Raw genomic sequence first — 8,723 nt, forward strand, 5'->3', positions numbered from 1 at the left:
ACCTGCTTAATAGTGTCAGCCTCCTTCCTCCACCCACAGCCCTGGAAGTCTGTGTCAGTGCCAGGTGGCACCTTTCTTTTAAAAAGGAATGAAGAATGAGGGACGGGGGTTTGAAGCACAAACATAACAGCAGGGCCAGAAGAAGTAATTCTGACAGTCTTTCAGTGAAGGCATATGGACCCTAGAATGAACTGGGAAGTTTCCATCGGCTTTAGAGGAGATAGGCCATGGCACATCAGCTGAGGATATGATTCTCTTATTACTGAAGTTTCACTTTTAAAAAAAGATAACATAAGGAAAAAATACACATCAGCAAAGCTATTTTAGTTATGTTTCTGCACAAATGCTGGATTTTAGAGTGTTGCCAACTCGACAGTGAGAATCAAACCCATGGAGAGGGGTTTAAGGGCTGATGGAAATTGAACTAGTGTTCCCCCTGTTCCAGGGCCAAAGACAGCTGGAAGCATGTACAGGACATGACCAAGACAGGCAGATATGTCTTTAAAATCCTATGGGTGGGAATGAGCCAGGAACGGAAGATTCATCATGCTATTGAAGCGCCTGGGCAAGCCCAGATGAGCTTCAGACTTGAAGCATTTCCCATGCGCACTTTCCTCTGCAGCGTGCTATCTTGTTTTCCGTGCACTCACTCCCATGGGATATAACGTGGAACATGTCTTCAAGCCATCTTTCCTGTTGAGCCAGGGTGACCTGCCTGCCTAGGAGGAAGTGGGATGAAGGAATGTCTGGGTCTAAGATGAGCAACAGAGCATTCCTCACGTGGCTGAATTCTACAAACAGACCACACTGGTCATCGGGGGCAGTGGGGTACTAAGGACCTTAACTCCATGTGGTTCCTTGCACACTAGTCCTGTGACTTCCTCAAAAACAATCTAGGCCATGCCCTGACAGGCATTTGCTCCAGGAATGAACCATCCTCAAGGCAGAGATGGCAAGGGGTGCCCCTTCCCCAGCAATCCTCCTGGGGGTTGCTGTCGGCTGGAGGGCCCCAAGGTCTCAGAGGCAGGCCTAGCTTGCCTATGAGGCAGGGGCACAATGCCCAAGGGTCTGGCACACTGCTGTAGAACCAACAGGAGAACTGCTTTGTGGAGAACTGGAGGAGCCAGCACTGGAGGAGAAATTTGTTGAGTTTGCAGAGAGTTAGGCAAGAGCTGGGGAGGATTTGTTAGACTACTGAGCTATTTTATGTAGAAAACCCCTTCTTAAGACCCTGATTGGGCAGGGTGATAATCTGCCATGTCCTTCTCCTGGTTTCCTCTTGGTGGTCGCTGATTCATCTCAGCTTCCTGGAAGACGCAGAGAAGGGGCACTCGCTCGCGGTGGCTGAGGGTGAGGGCTGCAGGCCATGGCCCCAGTGCAAGGCAGTGGACCTTGCCTCTTGTGCAGATCAGATCATGCCACGAATTGCATTGCCCAAGTTTCTGTGGTTGAGAATGAGCCAGAGCTTTCATTTTGCTGTTGCAATAACAGGCCTTGGGCTAGTCTTGGTTATCTGGTGACCTGTTTCTCTCTCTCCATGCTCAAGTGTAGGTGTGAGAAAAGGCTCACCTGAATCGTTGCAAAATACTATTACAGCTCTGGTCATACACTGAGAGTAAGTGGAAACAGCATGGTGCTGGCACTTCTGCTTAGGGGTCTCTGCTCCGTGCCCATGCACTGCGCTGCAGTCACGTGGCTCACTCCTTCTTAGCTGGTTTTTCCTGCAGGCCCTTTAGATATTCCCAATGCTCCTTCTCACAAATTGAGGCAAACTCTGAATAGCTGGTTGCACACTGAATACATCAGATGAAAGAAAAGAGCTTGTGCCTTCTGTGAGATACGCAGTGTGAGTCGGATGCCAAAAATGATGTTATTAGGCATTGTATTATGAATGATTCTGATGATAAAAGTCTCAGGCAGTTAAGTTTAGGCTCTTTGTTTCTTTCTTCCTTTTCCCTAGCTTTTCCAACATTTATTGGCTGATCCTCCTTAATGCATTTAGCATTCTCAGTACTCCAGTGTAACAGATCTCCACGGCTTTCACTGCTCTCCCACCATTCTCGCTTTGCCAGGAGTTTTCATTTTCTAATGCTGTCTGAGCGCTGCTGTGACCCCACATCACGGGGAGCCAGCTGTGGCAGCCAGCGCTGCTCGGCCTGTCCTCTCGCAACAGAGCGCACTTCAGGCAAAGGCATAGCCAAGCACTGCGGGAAGCACATTCATGCTTCATCCCTTGATTCATTTCACGTGCGGGTTCTGCGCAGGTGTAACCGCTTCAGGAATGTCATCTCAGAGCCACATCCAGGTTTTGTCACCTGTGACTCACCTACTGACAGTAAAATTCTGAATATTGCCCTTTAATTGTACCTGGGAAGCAAAAAAAGATCCACATTTATTGTGGTCCGATGTTCACGTTTTTGGCTCCTGTCCAAAACACATGGTAATATGATTTGGGTAGTATCACCTTCAGGACAGCGATAGAAGCAATTGCCACTCCCATCCTGTGCTTCACATCCTGTTTCCACCACAGGCTACACATTAAGGAGCCCTTGCCGAGGACAACATCACCCTGGGACAGCCTGAGCCAGCCCGCTGGCAGCGGCTGCTGGCTGCTGGTGACATCAGAGGATGAGCGGTGCCTTCCCCGCAGAGGGAAGTGAGCTGGAGCAGGAAAACCAAGCACAGTGGGACAGTGAAGTCCAGCATCATCTGCGATGAATGCTGATAATATCCGTGAAACTTCTCAATGACCTTTTTTTCTCCTGCATTTCACTCCTGGTTGCAGTCAGCCTTCAGGGTAGGTGGAAGAGGGGTCACAGAGAGGGCTAATAGTATTGGAGGAGAAGTGTTTGCTGCCCTGTGACTGCAGCCACCGGCAGAGATGCAGCTGTGGCGAGGTGGTTGCCCTTCAGGGCATTATTTCTGGACCATTGCTGTGATGAACTCCTCAAGACTTTGGTTGAGCATTTCTAAAGCCATAGGCTGGGCAGCTGGGAACAAGTGTCTGGGATCTGCCCATAATGTCCCAAAAATGGAAGAAGGAGGTGTCAGCAGAGGAGGAGTATTTGTGTAGGGCCATGATCTATGGAGGCACCTGGGTACGGCCACACACGATGGCAGCAGGCCAGGCAGTTTGACAGGTTGCTCCATGTTGTCCCCAGCACTGTAATTGCCTGTTTCCTATTCCCCCTCTCCTGAGGATTTCCAGATAAAATGTGTTAGTCTGAACCACCTGCACTGGGGTTTAATGTGTTTTCTCAGAGCAGGCCAGGAACATGCACCCGCGCAGCTGGCCGCTGACTGGTACGCACTGGTCTGGTCCCTGTAGGTGCAGGCCTGCCCTCCTCGTTGAACAGAAACTGTAGCCTGGAATAAAACCACAAACACCTCTGGTAGGCACATTCCTGTTCTCCTTTTCTAAAATTTCACTGACTACTTAATTCTCTGCAAATTCCCAAAAATGCCAGATAAATAAAAAGGAGAACCCAGATGGATGAAGGGTAACTCACCACTTACATCATTTCCCACTGAAGGAAGTTCGGGAGGGAAGAGGAAAGCTGCCCAGAGCTGGAGGAACGAAGGGAAAGCTGGTGCAACCAGTGCAGCTGTGATGCCCCTGGTACTGGGTGTCTTAGTGGGAAAGCTGGGAAGGAGATCTGGGGTTTTGGTATGCCTGCTGGCCCCTGTGAGCAGCTACTGGATGGATTAATTGCCATTTAGCTTGCCCAAGAACTGCCTCTGCTCTTATTGCAGTTATGCCTTGGCTTCCTCATGCTGTGCCACAAAATGCCAAACACAGACCATGGCAAGGGAGTTTTGCTTGGTTTTTTACACTACCACATCACAAGGTATTGGTTTACATCATATAACACCATTCTTCAGGCCAGACAAGATCGTTTTCCTCACAGGCCACACACTGGGATGTGGTGGTGCCCTGTGCTCTAGGGTGATGCCCTTCTCTTTGACCCTGGTGAGTCCAAATCAGGGTGAGATCTCATTCCTACTTCTGTCAATGACAGCACTGCTGTCAGCAGAGATATTATCATTACCTCTGCTCCTGCCCAAGCATAGCTAGGGGGGTCTTCAGGGAGAAGAGCTGCCCCACATAGCCAGGGTGGACATAGTCGTGTTCCCCTGGAGGGACAAGAGAAATGAGAAAAATAGGTCAGAAATCTGAGCCGGAGTACTCTGCCCTTGAGATACCTGGTGGCAGCTTCAAAGGGCCTGGCAATTTCTGCATTTCAGTGACTTCTGTGAACAGAAATAAGGAACAAAATACACAAAAGAAATCCAGAAGAGACTGTTTGATGTGTACAAGTTGGGTTGAATAATTTGTTGTAAACAAAGAAGACCCTGTTTCTGTTGCCTGTATTCTGCAGCGAGCTAGCCAGCACCACTGGGAATTTGGATTAACGTGAATCAGTGTATTTCTCATCTGCTTGCTTTTATTCAAATTGCATTTTATTCTATTTCAATCCCTTTCTCAAGGTCATGATTTGGATGGAAAGACTATTGGGCTGTTGCTCTTAAAGAGAGAGATGTCTTTTTTTTGAGTGGAGGAAATAAATGGAAGCAGAGCAGAGGGTTAATTTTGGGTGTCACTCCTACCACTGGCTGCCTGAGGGTAAATCTCTGTGGCTCCTTGGCTGGCAGAGGGTGCCTGACTGATGAGTGTGCTGGTTTGTCTGTTCCTGCCGCATAACTCTTGCATATGAAGGGCAGAAGTAAATAAAAGCGTGAGGAGGATTTGATATTTTACTCCTCTGCTCTCTGCATGCAGCTGAGGCTCAGATCCAGTCCCAGGGAACTGGGCTGCTGGGGGTGAAGCTGCAGAGGCACCTGGGAGGTGGGATCAGCTCGAGCAGCCCGGAGAAGGCATCTTGCTTGCAGGTGCAGAATTGATATGAGGTTGTTGTTTGCACACTTTTCTCAGATTCATTTTGCATTGTTAGGTGGGAAGCTGATAATAAAGGCTTGAGAAAACATGGCCAGGGCAAAAAGTCCCATCAGATTGGAGGTCCCTAAGCCTGCTGTCGCTTGAGGCTTATGTGCACAACAGTGACCCAGAATAGCTGCTGAATCAGCTGTTCCCCTGACAAATTACCCTGCCACTGGAAGCTGGAGGCCACAAGGAAAAAGGAAATTGGAGCTCAGGGTTAGATCCTCCACTGATAGGGCCCACTTCGGCTGAGGCAGAGGTGTTTTGCTCCTTTGTGCTGCGTGAGGACCTGTGGACCCGTCGGGCTGAGGAGGGAGGTCCAAAGGCCAGAGGTTGTGGTTTGGAGGGAATCCTGGAGAAGGGTGAATATTGCAGTGGGGAGAGGCAGAAGAGATGCTGCTGATGGGGCTGTGCTGAATGAGCATTACCTCCCCAGCAGGTAAGTGTGCTGTGCTGAACAGCAGCCGCCAATCAATCCCTGATCCTCAGGACTAAATCAGAAAGGATGCTCACAGCTGGGCTAATGGGATATCCTTTTCTTGTAGAAAAGTATGAAAGCTAACACATCTAGAACCAAAATCAGAACTATCATATGCTGAGAATCCATTTACTGATTGTCGGTCGAAATCAAACAGCATATTTCTGTGAAGGTCGGCTGTGTTTCAGGTTGTGTGCTGCACCTGTCGTAAAACTGCTGTCACACTCATCAGACCAATCCTGAGCTATGCATTTTTTAGAATAAGTGGCCTCATATTAAGATGTCACGTTTTATTTTGCTTGGCTCTTGGTCTTGGAAGGTCGGTGGCCCCTGGTCCAGTGTGTGGATTTTGTGGACCAAGTAGAGGAATTATTTTGGTGAGCCTGAGTGTGCTCTGAAAATAAGGCACTGTAGCCCAACCAGAAGCTCTGAGCCTGCCTGGAGAAAGTACTGCATTACAGTCTTTGGCCTTTCTTCTGCTAAATCAGATCAGATGGTCACAATGTTCAGTTCTGGATTTAGCATCCATGCATTTTCCATCAATGTTTGTGTACATCTTCCCTTTTCTTTGGTGTGAAGGACACTCCTGTGTGCAAGTTGAAAGCTGGCTTTAGAAAGAACTATCCTTGCAAGCCCTGCCCTAGAATTACCAAGAATTAAGTACTTTGCTTACCTATTTCAACATAGTATGGGCCTTTGCTTCTTGTCATTTGAAGGCATTTGACTGGGACCATTTCTCTGCTTGAACGCATCCGTGAAGCGCGAACAGCTCCGGTCTCAGGGAGCAGCCTTCTGCCCGCCTCACTGGTGAAACGCAACGTGACTACTTGCAGCCTCCTCTCCCAAGCAACCGCATTTGCCCTCGCCCCTTGAGCAATTTCTTGAGAAAGGCTTCGTGGAGGTTTCACATGCTGGAGCTGATGGCTCCAGCTGGATAAGGAGATTAGGGAGTGAGTTTGGCGTAGTGATAACAACGTGTAAAAATGAAACAGGATGCCATAGAAATATTATGTAAGATAATTCCAGTTATCGGCTGCAAAGAATGTTCTGCTTGCTTCTGATTGCTCATATCTTTTGTTTTCATCGGTTTCCTTCTGCTTGTCTTTGTTTCCTGGTTTAGCAGGTCTGATCCAACCGGCTGCAAATAAAGATAACACTGATAACTACAAAGTGAGGAAGGGGGGTGAAGGGGGCGGGGGGGAACTTACTTCAGACTTGCACACCCAAGTTGCCTTTGACTGTAAAGTGTTTTCCAGATGGACTACTTAATATTAGGGGTTTGATCTCTCGTACCTGAAACTCTAAGGATTTCTGCTGGGTATAATGAAAAGCCAGCTGCTGCAGATGCAAGTTCTCCATGAGAATTATTTCTCCATGAAATAAGAACCAGAGCCTGAAGCTCTCCAGGCTGGCAAGAGGGGAGGGAAAGTTTTGCAGTGAAGGTAAAGGATGAGCTCTCAGTTTGGGCTTCCTACGGGAAGGTTGTGCACATCAGGCTATGGAGTGGCTGCCTATCAGCACATACTCTTCTCTGGGTTCTGTCTTGCCTCGATGTAAACCACCTCTAGTCACTGCTTAGGGCATATTGGTCTCAACCTCAGCACTGCACCCGCGCTTTCTTACAGCTAGAGCTGGCATCTGGCCTTCTCGGAGCTGAGCTTGGGCCACAGACACCCTCTGTGTGAGCCCATGCAGACGCATCCTCAGGTAAATATACTCCCCCTCCAGCAAACGACTGTGTACTACCAAGCAAGGGTAGCTGCGCCCCACTGCACACTGCACCCTGCTCCATGCATGGCTGGGGAAGTCTTCTCTGGTAGAGGCATTGCAGATTACGTTCCTGCAGCAGCTTTGCAGGCATGGCCTGAGGAGATGCTTTAGGTTTGGAGGGGCTGCAGCAGTCACAGAGTTGTCCAGAGTCTGGACAACTTGGACAGGTTTCCAGGGCAGGCAGGAAAGAGGAGAAGATGGAGACCTCATCTTCCCATGAGTCAGTGGCCACATAACCTAGCAAAAAATACTGCCCTGGAGCTTCATCCCCCAAGGCATGAGGACTGACTTTCCTCTCTCTGAGAGGTCCACATTTGTGCTGTACCACGGTTATTCATAAATATTTTATTTGTGTGGCTTTGTAACTCACAACTACCAGGTTAGTCTGCAACTGCATAAAACAGAAACTCTTAAAATATACACAATGTAGGGCTTAAATTCAAAATGCCATTTCTCTATAGTGCTGGCATTTCTACGTAATGTGATTTCTATTATAAAACCCTAGGTAGCCAGAGAGCGATACCTGTGCCTGGAGGTACGCTCATTAGGCCAACCGGCAGCAAGGCTACTGACTAGAATAACCCACAGCTGATGAAGCCAGGAACTTCAGCTGTTTGGGACTGGAGAAAAATAAACCTCTGGCAGTCTCCCTGGCTATTTCATGTCTCCTGAGCAAAAGACTTAAAGTTTTGGCCAAAGAAAGTGCAAGGCTTGCCTAATGAGTTTAAGTTTCTTCAGTTTCCCCAACAAGCAGGAAATGGGACAACGTGAGCTCTGCATGATGGTAATTATATGGCACGTTTGTTGCTGGCCTTTGCTCTATGGCAAAGATGACGAGCGAGTGAACCAATCATGCATTTCTAGGCACTCCTTGGTCAGTGAATGCTCTTCCTCCTGTTACATGAAGTCAGAGACGGGTCCCGTGTCAGCCATCCTGCATGAGTCAGCGGTAATGACAGAGGAAGCAGGAGCTGTGTTTACAAGCCCTGGAGGATGCTCGGCAATGCAAGCTGAAGCTTGGCTCACACTTTAAATCTCCAAAACTGTTGTTATGTAATCCAGAACTGTATAGAAAGGGATTTCAGAGCCTTTTTTCAAGGAGTGTGTGCAGAAAGACCAGGGTACCCTGAGCCCTTAATATCTCTTGATATGTACTCCTACCTCTCCTGTAATCAGAATGATCCTTTCTAGCCTCAAAAAATCTGCATCAGCAAAGCATCCCATGAGGGCTAGCTACTCAGCTGATGCCTTGTGCAGAGTCACTGGGCTCCAGGTGGGCGTGAGACCTTACTCCCTTGCTGGAGAGACTACTATTTCACAGCTATTTTTCCTCTTTTGCCAGACCCAGTGTCATTTTGGGGAGGGTGCAACAAAACCCAGGCTCCTAGAGCAGGGTGCTGCGGGGGCTGGAGTGGAAAGCTGTGTGCAACCTGTGCCGGGATCACTGCACCCAACACCGGAGCCATGCTCGCCTAGGATAGTATAAACCCTGGAAGTTTACTTCAGGTGATGAATTTGTTCCCAGATCTAAGTGTA

At 48.5% G+C, this 8,723-nt stretch overlaps 1 long non-coding RNA gene across 1 annotated transcript; it reads right to left on the reverse strand.

Annotated features, from left to right (window-relative positions):
• Positions 1-240: 240 nt before the first annotated feature.
• Positions 241-6,178, reverse strand: LOC147602252 (uncharacterized). Its single transcript, XR_015257536.1, has 2 exons — positions 6,091-6,178; positions 241-3,366 (listed from the first exon to the last, which is right to left on the reverse strand). It is a non-coding gene; the product is annotated as an uncharacterized LOC147602252 (long non-coding RNA).
• Positions 6,179-8,723: the final 2,545 nt, after the last annotated feature.

The sequence above is a fragment of the Chlamydotis macqueenii genome, chromosome 1 (assembly GCF_036417535.1).
Source record: "Chlamydotis macqueenii isolate bChlMac1 chromosome 1, bChlMac1.mat, whole genome shotgun sequence".
Classification (NCBI taxonomy): Eukaryota; Metazoa; Chordata; class Aves; order Otidiformes; family Otididae; genus Chlamydotis; species Chlamydotis macqueenii.